At 33.9% G+C, this 13,352-nt stretch overlaps 1 non-coding gene across 1 annotated transcript; it reads right to left on the reverse strand.

Annotated features, from left to right (window-relative positions):
* Positions 1–4,488: 4,488 nt before the first annotated feature.
* On the reverse strand, positions 4,489–4,595 carry LOC126026760 (U6 spliceosomal RNA). Its single transcript, XR_007501980.1, has one exon. It is a non-coding gene; the product is annotated as a U6 spliceosomal RNA (small nuclear RNA).
* Between the last annotated feature and the right edge of the window lie 8,757 nt (positions 4,596–13,352).

Genomic DNA, 13,352 nt, shown 5'->3' on the forward strand with positions numbered 1-13,352 from the left:
TATAAATAATAAATACACAGGAACACAAACAGAGAAATGTAATATAATACTATGAGTTTAGAGGAGTAGCACATATGTAGGACACATCCTGTTGAAAAGCTCAGTAGTCCAGATGCTGCTCCGATGCAGAGACATGAACAGACCGTCACTCAGGCAAAAGCTCAAGTGGGTTCTTTATTCTGGCCAGCCAGGGTTCAGTGCCTGTCCAGAACCAGACAGAGGCAAAGGACCATGTGGCTTTCTTTGTTCATCCTTATATACCATAACAAGGGGTTAGGGGGTACGGACAATTTCCTTATTAGGGCATAACATCTGCTAAGACATTCTGAGGTATTACAATTTACTTATAAGGGCATAACATCCGCTAAGACATTTTGAGGTATCACAAGGTATCAAAGAAGCTTAGGGTTGATATACGCTTCCTTTTTTGACAAAAAGGGGTAGATACAAAAAGCAGGTATAAGCATAGAAAATTACAGAATTCTGGTTCCAAAAACCTGACCTTTAAGTTCCACGAGCTACAGCAGTGGGGGCTGGTGTAACTAGTTGTTGACTTCCCTTTTCACTGTGAGTAGAAATAACTTTGGTTCAATTCCTGACACAAGAACTCTGGAGTTGTAATTGACCCCTGTGCACAGAATCAGAAGTCAATTATGAGTACTGCCAGATGTGAACCCAAAACAAAAACAAACCAAAAAACAAATATTAATTAATAAAATTTAGTAATGAAATCATCTTTTGGAATGTTTTTAGAGACAATACTATTGTTGTGAGTGGGAGAGATGAATGCCTCCCCATCTGAAGAAATAGAACTCCTGGGGTGACTATACAAAGTTGTTTGAAGAGAGGTCACAGTCTCAAGAATGGGCTCTGCCATTTTCTTCTCAACCTACTTCGGTTGCCCAGGAAAGTGTTTGTGAAAATTTTGACTGATGGAAGTCTTCTATGTGCAGATCTTATACCTCACCACCCCCACAAGACAATCATCAAACTTCACCTAAATCCGACTTTATCTGCCCAGCACAGGGAATTATCTTCATATCCAATCCAGTATCTCAGGGAATCATAAATATCAGGTTGGAGCAAAGATTTGCTCTTTCAAAGGAAAGAAGTAAATTCTAAATCTACTCATACTTTTACAGATCTGTCTGTCTCTGATTCTGTGTCTGTCTTTCTGTCTGTCTGTCTGCCTGTCTGTCTGTCTGTCTGTCTCTCTCTCTCTCTCTCTCTCTTTCTCTCTCTCACACACACACACACATACACAAATCTTTCTTTTTTTTCACTTTTTTTTTATTTTTATTTTGACTAAAGTGGGAAGGATACTTGCTTATGAGAAAACATGAGTTTCTCCTGAGTAGAAAACGAAGCACAATCCCTCAAGTAGGTTTGCAGTGGGTTCCAGGCCATTTTCCCCCAAACAGAAATATGCTCAAGTAAAAACACATGTCTCAGAAAGGGCTGTTGGCAAAGCATATCTTTACCTGTGCTGTTAGTTTAGATTTAGTTTTCCAAATTGTCTCCCATTTTTTATTCCTATGATTACCAAGGGAGAGTTGGAGTAGTTTATTGTCTTCATTCATATTCTTAGAATCATCTTTTTTCCAGCAGTGAAGCCTTTGGTGACCAAATTTGCACAATTCTGCATTTTAATGGCTTCTGAATCTCCTAAGATGGGTCCCCTGTCTTAAAGCCTTCATGCCTTTGGCAATTTTATCTTCCCTAAAGAGTTTTTCTTTTTATGTACATTACAGGGCACCCCTTAGTCCCTACCTCCTACATCATGACAGTCTACTTCTTTTGGCTTTGGGGGTTCAATCAGTAAAGATAAAATGTTGATAGGTTGGAAGACAGTAGACTCAAATTCTCAAAGCAATCACCTTACTTTGATGACTAGAAGGAGGAAAAAAAAGAGAAGGACACTTTTTTAGGAAAAATAGGTTGCAAACTTCTAAGGACAATGGTGATCAATTTGTTTCTTTATTTGGAGACTCAATTGTAAGGAATGATCCTCTGAGGTACACTTCTGTTAAAGTTGCAAAAAAATGTTCTAATTAGGATAGCTGTCCTCTACTTTCTAGGACAAGATAAGGAATAAATTTTGTGATATAATGAATATTTTGAACCATAATAATAGACAAACTTTCTGATATTGAATTAATCTCTAATGTGTTTGGGTTGGTTTCAACTATAAATCTTGAGTAAAAATCCAAAAAATAGGTGAAACTTAGATTTTTACCTTTAGTGACTTAAGTCAGGAACTAACATGATTACAAGCCAAGCCTGTAAACTATTTCCTCATAGGGCAAATTACTGAAAAAAATTAAAATATGCTTGCAACATTATAACCCTCTCCCTACATCTCCCTCTCTCAAGGCTTTATTAAAATAGTCATCAAGTCAATAAAATAAAATAAATTCACAACTCAAAGGTTGTCACAACTCAAAGCTTGAAAGAAACCCTGGCTACACTGGAATTTGGTCATTGATCATTTGCTTTATAACCAGAAGATTCTGGGAATTTGAAACAGACAATATATTTATATTGTATTTTTCTCCTACTTTAGACTTTTTATTTTATACTTCCTCAAATGAAGAAGTCTGGTTCTACAATTATACTATTTCTTTAATCTACACATGGAGATTTTTTTTAATCTACACATGGAGATTGTTTAGTCTGGTGAAACAGTTTTCCTGTATGTTAGAATAACTCTTAAAATAAATAAAAACATGGGTTGGAGCGATATTGCAGAAGTAGAGTGCTAGCCTTGCATGCAGGAAGGACCTCAGTTTGATTCCCGGTGTCCCATACGACCCCCGAGCCAGAAATTATTTCCGAGCACAGAGCTAGGAATAACCCCTGAATAACTCCTGCTGGAGTCATATGGAACATATGTAGTGCTGAAAGTGGATTCCAGCTCAGGTGCATGCAAGCCATCACCTGTTCTATTATATTATTATATCTCCTGCCCATTATATCTCATTATTATTTTATACCCTTTTTCCCTCATTCCTGCAGTTTTTATTCCTGTCTTAAAAGAGAATAAACTCACCAAGTAAAAATTAAAAAGCTACATATTAAATTATACAATTTAAATACTAATCAAATTTCATAGCCCATGAAAGAGATAGTACAGTAAGTAGAACATGCATTGCATATCTGACCCAGGTTCAATATTTAGCATTCTATATGGTTACCTGAACTCACTGAAGTGATTCTTGACTACTAAGCCAAGAGTAACCCCTGAGTATAACCAGGTGTGGCCACAAAACAAACAAAAACACAAAATAAAATAAAATTTCATATCTAAATCCATCAGGATAAAAATAATAACAAATAATACATATATTTAGTTTTTAGGAGTAGAATTTTTTTCACACCCCTGATTTTTCTTGAACATATATAGTTTCTGTCTTTAAAATGCGATACTAGTGCATTATTGTAGATAATTAGTAGTTGCTGGTGAGCACTAAAATATTTCTGTACATAAGTTTGAGTTGCTTATGAGGTAGATATTGGTTTTCATAAAATGATATATTGAAATAAAGAGGTCAAACTGCAGTATATTCTAAATTAAAACACCCCATCTGTCTGTGATCTATTCATCCTTTCTTTATGTTTTTACACTTAAAAGTAGAAGGCTACTCAACAGATCTGTAAATTTTCTCCAATCTGAAAGGGCTACTTTTCAGCTAAATTTCTCTCATAAGCATACTTGAGAATAGGTTTAAGAATTCTAGAAGAACAAGCATTGAAGTTAAAATGTTATATTTCCAAGGTCACTGCTAATCAATGTAATGTAGTTACAGATAAAGAGCCAGCAAAATGACAAAAATTACTAGCTAACACCACATGCAATGATCTCAGCTGGCAACCATTATAACATGTCTAAATTTACTACTTAAGCTCCTGTGGCTAACTATGCTGATAATTCACTTGGATAAATTAGCCACTTAATTTAATATAATTACAAATCCATTGTTAATCTAAATGTTTCACAATGGAGAAACATCTTAACTTTCTTCTATATGAAAAAAAAAATCAATTCGATTGACAACTGTGCTTTAATGATCATGAAAAGTCTTGAGTGAATGTGTTATCTAAGCTGGTTTTACACTCAGCATGATTAAAAGAGATAAGTGGCATTAAAACAGTACAAATTGCTAGAAGACTAAATAAAATAACTTAATGTTTTTAGGGGAAAAATGTCTACATTTAATCATTTATATACATGTGACATATTCATGTGTCCTACTATATAATACTAGATTTAACTGAAACTTTCTTTAGAACCATTTGAATTTTTATTTATTAATGCATGTATTTTGTTTTGGGCCCCACCCCTTAGTGCTCAGGACTTACTACTGGCTTACTACTCAGGGATCAATGTTGATGGGTAGGAATCATAGTTTGTGCTAGAGACTGAACCTGAGTCTATAGCATGCAAGGCAATTGCCTTATGTATTGTATTAGCGCTCCCCTTCCCCTTTTTCTAATATGGAACGCTTCACGAATTTGCGTGTCATCCTTGAGCAGGGGCCATGCCAATCTTCTCTGTATCATTCCAATTTTAGTATTGGTACTGCTGAAGTGAGCACTGTATTATCGCTCATGACACCATTTTTGAATTAGAAAAATCGCATCAGCAATGTTAAAAAGCAAAACAACAACCACACATTTCCAGAGGGTGTGAGCAAAGCTATGGACTGTCCTGGTTCAATATAGTTCTCCTGAGCATCACCAGATTAAGTGCTGGAGATTTAGAAGCATTTACATAGTGACCACAAGACTCAGACAGCTTTGAGTCTTCAATTTTATCAATGAGCTATTGACTGGTTGACCAGGGGGTGGTTCCATGTCCTCCCAAGTATGATTTGGGAAACTACCATCACCACCCACAGCAAAAAATGATAAAAATTAATTTAAATATGAACACATTTCTTCTGGGATTTAACCCGTCTCTACTATTAAAACTCAAAAATGGCATTTCACTTACAGATATAGACAAGTTTGTTAAGATATATATATATATATATATATATATATATATATATATACACACACACACATATATATAAACCTTCTTACTTCCTTTCTTCTGTCTTTGTCTCTCTTCATTCTTTTTCTTTCTTTTTTCTTTCTTTCTCTTACTTTCTTTCACTTTCTTCTTTCTCTTTTTCTTTAATTCTTTCTTTCTTTCTTTTCTTTTTCTTCTTTTTCTTTCTTTTTTCTCTTTATTTCTTTCTTTCTCTTTCTTTCTTTCTTACTTTTTCTTCTCTTTCTCTCTTTCTTTCTTTCTTTTTCTCTTTTTTCTCTTTCCTTCCTTTCTTCCATCTTTCTTTCTTCCTTCTTTCTCTCTTTCTTTTTTTCTTCTTTCTTTCTCTCCCTCTTCTTTCTTTCCTTCCTTCCTTCTCTCTCTTTCTTTCTTATCCTCCTTCCTTCCTTCTTCCTTTCTTCCTTTCTTCCTTCCTTCCTTTCTTTCTTTCTTTCTTTCTTTCTTTCTTTCTTTCTTTCTTTCTTTCTTTCTTTCTTTCTTTCTTTCTTTCTTTCTTTCTTTCTTTCTTTCTTTCTTTCTTTCTTTCTTTCTTTTCTTTCTTTCTTTAATTCTTTCCTTGTCTTTCTTTTTTTAATTCTTTCTTTTTTTCTTTTTTCTTTCTTCATTCTTTCTTCCTTTCTCTTCCTTCCTTCTTTTCTTTCTTTTTCTTTCTTCCTTTCTTCCTTTCTTCCATTCTTTCTTTTTTCCTTTCTCTCTCTTTCTTTCTTTCTTCGTTCTTTTCTTTCTTTCCTTTTTCTTTCTTTCTTTCTTTCTTTCTTTCTTTCTTTCTTTCTTTCTTTCTTTCTTTCTTTCTTTCTCTCTCTCTCTCTCTAGCTTTTTTCTTTCTCTTTCTCTTTCTTTCCTTCCTTCATTCCTTCTCTCTTTCTTTCTTTCTCTCTTTCTTTCTCTCTCTCTCCTTTCTTTCTTTCTTTCTTTCTTTCTTTCTTTCTTTCTTTCTTTCTTTCTTTCTTTCTTTCTTTCTTTCTTTCTTTCTTTCTTTCTTTCTTTCTTTCTTTCTTTCTTTCTTTCTTTCTTTCTTTCTTTCTTTCTTTCTTTCTTTCTTTCTTTCTTTCTTTCTTTCTTTCTTTCTTTCTTTCTTTCTTCTCTCAAAAAATGCCAGCTTACTATGTCAGGAATATTTGTAGCAATGTGCCTAAATATCCTAAGAAATAACCATATTCAGACAGGATAATTTTAGTCTTCATAAATTTAAGTCATAGGTATAAGTAGCTACACCTTTCATAGTTTCAAATGCAAATTCACTTCAGTATGTTATTAGGTTGGGGAAAATATTAGGTAGAGCAATCAAATGCATTCCTAGTGCAAAGAATTTATTAGTAAATATCAGGTTGAGACTGCATTAAATGACTCTCTTACTCTTCAAACACTACGTGATTTGCAAAATGTATAAACCCATACCCAAACCAAAGGGAGATGTGTATTTCTTAATATAATCCTATCATTAATAAATCGCTCTGTAAAGTAAAAAGTTCACTGTAGAATTTTAAAAATTATGACAACTAGGAACAAAAATGAAATAAAAGTACAGAGGTATGGGGAAGATGCTTAAAGCCATACAGATATAACACTTTGTGTTTTTATTCATACACTACATCTCTTTGTAAGTACAAGTATGTAAAATACTATTGCAAATGAATGAGTATAAAATATCTATGTCTTCTTAAGCTACTAGAAAGGATATTTATTTTCTTATAACATAGGCATAATCTATGTGCATGCAATATATTTTACAATAAAATGTAATATATTTTAGTAACCAGTCACCTAATTTCAATATATATAAATAGCCGAACAATACATTAAAAAGCTTCTAAAGTATAATTATATGTAACACTGAAAATATTATAACACTTTACAGTTTCAGTGCTTGTATGATCAATTTTGAGCTATTAAAACTAATTAAAATGTAAAGAGAAATTAACACCTTATTGATAGTAAAAGTCATGCAATGTGTTTATGTTTCTAGGCTATAAAGTTCAAACTATACCAAAAACCTTTCTTCCTAGTCATTATATAAAAATTGATAGTTGCATTATTTGATTGTTATGATAAATTAAAAATTCATATATAATTAATACCAAAATTTGCTATATTATTTTAGAATTCAAGTTTTTGCATATTAGAATTTTAAGACTAAACTACATAATTTATTTTAAGTTTATTTTATTTTTAATTTTGGGGTAACACTCAGTAATATTCAGAACTTATTTTGACGTCTGCACTCAGGGATCATTCTTGGCAGGTTATGGAAGAATCTATGGGATGCTGGGAATCAAACCTGGATCAGTCAAATACAAAGAAAGAACCTACCCCACATATTATAACTCTGACCTTAGTTAATTGATTTTGCCATTAATACAATTTTTGGAAGAATACTACATTATATTTACATGTACATACCCTTAAACTCTTCAATCAATGACATTTTCCCAATTTCTTTTTTTATGTGCTTTTCATAATCATATTCTGTTTGTCTTTTATAGTAGTACTTTATTCACTTACTGATTTGAAATTTGCTTTGTTTACTTTCAGTCTTGCTTTGGGTTTTGGGGCCACATCTGTCAATGTTCAGGGGTTACTCTTGGTACTGTGGTCAGGATTACTTATGGCAGTGCTCAGGATTCAATATGGGATGCCAGGGATCTAGCTGAGTCAACCAAGTGCAAGGCAAGAACCTTAACTGTTGTGCTATCACTCCAGTACCAACTTTGAGATTTGTGTTGTTATTTTCTAACTGTGTATCCAAAATCTTTCATATGTCTAAAAACTTAGCAAAGTTCAAGTCTTAAAAATAAAACTCCCATGCTCTTTCAATCACAAACCCTTTCAAAATTAATTACATCTACATCTATCCTTCCCTATCTCATTCAATGGTAACTCTAGTATCAGATAATAATGTTAATGTTAGGTTTTTTATGAATTGATGATTATAACCTTTAATTTACAAGTTTAAACTACATAGCATATTAATTATTTATGGACTATTCTGGTTCTTTTTTTCTGTTCTGGTTCTTAGTGGAAACACGTTTAGTAAAAAAAATATTGTCTAGAAGCAGCTGAAATTTTATTTTAGATAATTAATTTGTGCTAACATTCCTTAAAATATCCAAATAGCTAGATTATTTACTATCTATGTCATTGCAGACAATCTAATTGAAAAAATAATGTCTTAAAAGTTCCAGAAATTTTACTGAAATGATCATTTTGTTTTTATAAAAAGAGTTAAGATATATATAAAATAAATCAATAATTTATTTAATAATTATTAGCTGCCAAATAAGGTTCTTGAGTTATATATATTCCAGGACTGCAGATACTACAAATCTGATAACTGGTTCAGGACAAATTGACATTATTGGATTTGCCTGGAACAATATAATTTTCAAAAGATGACCTTCAGGCTGTTTTTTGCAAGGTGAGTCATACCACAGCGATTGTCAATAGACATCTAGACATGTCCTGCTGAGAGATTAAGTATGCTCCTTGGTTGTTAGAAAAATATTAATCTTTAGTGTAGGGAATTAGGTATACCTATTATAGCAAGTAGCATGCTCTATAAATCAAAGACATAATAAAATGTAGTCTTATATTATCTGTAGTTGGCATATGTATATGCTGTATATAAAAATACCATTTCATTTATGTTCTATAAAAAAACATTCTTACAAAAGCCTTTATCTATTTGAGAAGACAACATGTTATTGACAAAATAAACATTACTACAAATCTTCACATACACCTTTCACTGAGAACAACTTTGTCTTAATGATTCAAACCATGTTTTTTTTTGTTTTTGGGCCACACCCGGTAACTCTCAGGGGTTACTCCTGGCTATGTGCTCAGAAGTTGCTCCTGGCTTGGGGGACCATATGGGACACCGGGGGATCGAACCGCGGTCCGTACAAGGCTAGCGCAGGCAAGGCAGGCACCTTACCTTTAGCGCCACCGCCTGGCCCCTCAAACCATGTTTTATGAACAAACATTTTTCTATATGAAATATGAGAATTCCTCAAGATCAAGTAAAGTATTAATCAGTCTTGAATTACAAAAATCTCACCAATTTATAGTCAGTTTTGATATAAAGTACACAAATTAGTTTTAAATTCCATAAGTAGGGGTTAGAGAGATAGCAGCAGTAGAGCATCGGCCTTGCAAGCACCCGACTGAGGACAAACCTGAATTCAATTCCTTGCATTCCATATGGTCCCCTGAGCCTCCAGGAGCAAAATCTGAGCACAGATTCAGGAGTAACTAACTCCTGAGCACCATCAGGTGTGACTCCCAAAACAAAATAAATAAATTTTATAAATAATAGTTTTCACTGTTATAATATTTGAAGTATATACATAAACAAATACTAAAATAAAAAATCATCATTATTTGCTCATTTGATATTCAAATTTATTTGGAGAAGTGTTTATGGATGGTAAATTTTGAAAAAACTATAAAATTACTGACACAATTACTTGTACACAAATTGCATATTAATTGAGAATATAGTCTGCAGCAATAATGTGTATTCAATTTCTAGTAAATAAATTGATTTAATATCTGAACAGTTTACAGTATGGTAGAAAAGAGAAGAGTCTGTAAATAGCATGTTAAAGTTAAGCAAAACAGTGAATTTACTAGGCTACAGAAGTTGGATATTCAGCAACCACAATGATTTGTGGGATTATGCAAATAACAAGGAAAATGCTCAATATCTTACTTCTTTCCTGAAAATCTAACCTGGTATAATAGAAGAAATAACAGCGGATATCATAAAATGTAAGGAAAATACTATAATTGAAATATATATTAAATTTCAAGTTATTAAACAAATTTTAGCAGAATAAACTACATTGTACAAAGACTATAGGTGCAGCCATACTCAATTGGGCATAGGTCCTACTTTTGGTTCTATGCTCAAGGATCACAGCCAGTAGTAATCAGTATCCCACTGGCTATGCTACCTCTCTAGTAGTATGTGCTTTTTACATTTGCTCTCTGTATCGGTCAGAATACAGTCAGGAAATACAAAGTGAATCTTTTCAGTAGTACAGATGAAAATCAAATATATTTATTTCCATTTTCTCTTTGTCATTGTAAATCACAAGATCTTGAACTAATAGAAAATTTGCTAAGTGAAATTAGCCTGACACAGAAAAACAACTGCAGCATAATCTCACTTACTTGCAGAATTTAAAACTGTGAATTCATAAATGCATGTAGAAGAATAGTGGTTATCAGAAACTGAGAAGGTGGATATTAATACAAAAGACATTTTTTTTTTTTTTTTGGTTTTTGGATCACACCCGGCAGTGCTCAGGAGTTACTCCTGGCTCTATGCTCAGAAATCGCTCCTGGTAGGCTCAGGGGACCATATGGGATGGCAGGATTCGAACCACTATCCTTCTGCATGAAAGGCAAACACCTTACCTCCATGCTATATCTCCGGCCCCACAAAAGACATTTTTTAAAAGATTTAAACTTTTAGAAATTTATATATAATAAGTATTAGTGTTCTAAAGCAAAACTATGCAAGAGCAGTTTAAAATATTTTACGAAATAACTAAAATTTGTGAGGAAGCTGCCTATTTTTTCTATCCCCCCATATTTAAATCTAAAAAAAAAGATATGTTTATTTATTATAATGATGACTATTTCCACAATATATTTGTATTAATTTATTTCCATATGTTTTGGAGGCACATCTAGAGGCATCCAGAATTTATCTCTGGCTCTGTGCTCAAGGACCACTCCTTGCAGTGCTAAAAGGACTATCTCGTTCTAGAGACTAAATCATGGTTGACTGCATGCAAGGCAAGCACCATAACCTTTGTATCATATCTAGAAAAATTAATTTTAGCCGAAACTTCTTCCTCCTGTTGATTCTCAAGAACAACTCCAGCCAAACAGTTTTATTTTTCTGTAAAGAGTTTAATAAGACAAAAAATATAGGCAGGGTCCAGGGTTTTATAGCAATGCCATTCAGAAGTCCAGTCAGCCTTCAATAAAACAGCCAATATCACTTCAACCAATAACTCTTCACCAACAAATCCATTTGCCCCCACCCTCTTCCCAGCAAGGGTTCTTATTCACTCAGGACAAAGGCTTCTGAATTGAAACAGGAATTTCAAATTGAGAGGATCCTTTGCTCTTAAAATGACAGCCCCCTTTGTAGTGAATCCATCTCCGGGACTTAATCTATATTAGCATGACAAGTAATTGTTAGACACTATAATTACACCATAATTATCAATTCTTTTTTTTTTTTCTAGTCCTGTGTCCTGTTTTTTTTTTTTTTTTTTTAATATAATTTTTATTTTGATCATAGTGGCTTACATATTGTTGACAATAATATTTTAGGTACATATTTACATAAAATCAGGGGGGATTCCCATCCCCAAATTGTCCTCCCTACTCCCCCGTTTCTGTCTTACCTCCCATTTCCTCTTCCCTCACCCCCAGGGCGGCTAGAATATGTGGTCCCCTCTGTCTCTAACCAACTACTTAGTAGTCTTGCATCAGTTTGGTCTTGATGCCTCCCTTATTTCCCCCTCTAAGTAGGGGCAGGGGTAGCTAGTTCAAGTTGCGTGGTTTTGCCTGAAAAAGAGAATATAAATAAACCGGGGTAAGAGTTTAATACCCCGAAAATGGGCAGAATCCTTCTAGAGGTTCTCATCATCGATTTGGGAAATGAAGGAGAAAAAGAAGTTGAAACACTCCACCAGTACCAAAAGAAGTGTCAAATATCCAGTGAGGACTCCAGCTATAACGATAAGCACCACAAAAAAACAGATAAAAAATAAACCAAAACAAACTAAAAACAAACACAAACAAACAAAAAACACGCCGTGGTCTTGAAATAAGAAACATGGCGTAGCACATAACGAAAGAAAAGAAAGGAAGAGAAAGAAAAGAAAAAAAAAAAAAGAATAATTGGGGCCAACAATTTCAATAATCACATCCAAACTGAGGAATCGACCAAAATAGCTAGGTAAATAAAAATAATAATAACAATAATAAATGAAGGTAAGATATATATATATATATATATACATAACCAAGGTTTTGTGTTTTTTGTATTTTTTTTTCCCTCCTGCCCTGGCACAGTAAATATTGGGGTCATTCGAAAAGGAATTCACTTGCCCTATAAGATATGGGGTTTCTCCGTCCTTGGAGTATACTGTCATGGAATCAGCTCTAGTCTTTGCTCAGGATCATTACTCTCCAGGTTGTGGGTTTTTTTTTTTTTTTTTTTTTTTTTTTTTTGGTGTGTGGAAAGCTTCTGCTCTGTCCAGTGTGATACCGTCAGAGCTCTGTGTTTAGCAGTCCCAGTATCTGTACATATCCTGAGGTGGGACTTATGGTGAAGTCAGTCTTTGTGAATCTGGAGGTTCTGTTACCTCAGTGCCATTTTAATCCATCTTCTGTGGTTGGTGATCTTGGTCTTTGCGCTGAACCTAGGAAGGCATCTAGGATAGCGTCTTTCTTTGTTCTTCCAGAAGCCCCTTTCCATTACAATTGTCTCTGCCGGACCTTTGGGACTGGGGATCATGCTTATTGTGCAGGTCTTAGTTCAAACCCTAGACTAGGGCTTTTTTATTGGTTTCAAGATGTACACAGTCTGGTCGTGGTTCTAGTATCCAGTCATCTGTAAATCACGATCTTGGCTTTTGGACCTACCAAAGGGTGCCACGTCTTCTGGTTTTGTCTTGTCGTTAGCTGGTGAGGTAGGCTAAACTGCTCTAAGGTCAAGTTGTTCACATTTTCCTCATTGTCGAGATATCATGTTAGAGCTGGCCCTTGTTGTTGACCCTGCAGTAATAAGGCTGTCCCAGATGGAGATTGTTTCTTACAGCTGTTGTGAGGAGCTGTGCCGTTTCTATGTCTGGGATCCAGGGTTCAAGGCTGGTTGAATGGTATCTAATCACCTGAGGTCTAAGTTGATTCCACATGACATATTTTCAAGGTAGGAGATAACCCTGTATTGTAAACAACTATGAGTTCCTATCTCTAGTAGATAAGAGCTCTTTTTTTTTTTTTTTTTTTTTTACTATGTAAGATTTCCCCTTTATTTAGTGTGCCTTTGCAGGGGGAAGTGGTGCTCCATTATATGTCGGAGTATTTGGGGTGGACAGAGTGAGTAACAGAGATAGGTCACATACCCAAAGACGATTAAAAAAAAAAAAAAGAAATAAAAGTGTATGTGCCCACAAATGTATATGTAAGGCAAACATTTAAATAAATAAGTTAATTAAAAAAATATAAAAAAATTAAAATGAGTTAGCGAAGTTTTTAAAGGACCAATGTG

Source organism: Suncus etruscus, chromosome 13 (genome assembly GCF_024139225.1).
Source record: "Suncus etruscus isolate mSunEtr1 chromosome 13, mSunEtr1.pri.cur, whole genome shotgun sequence".
NCBI classification, from domain to species: domain Eukaryota; kingdom Metazoa; phylum Chordata; class Mammalia; order Eulipotyphla; family Soricidae; genus Suncus; species Suncus etruscus.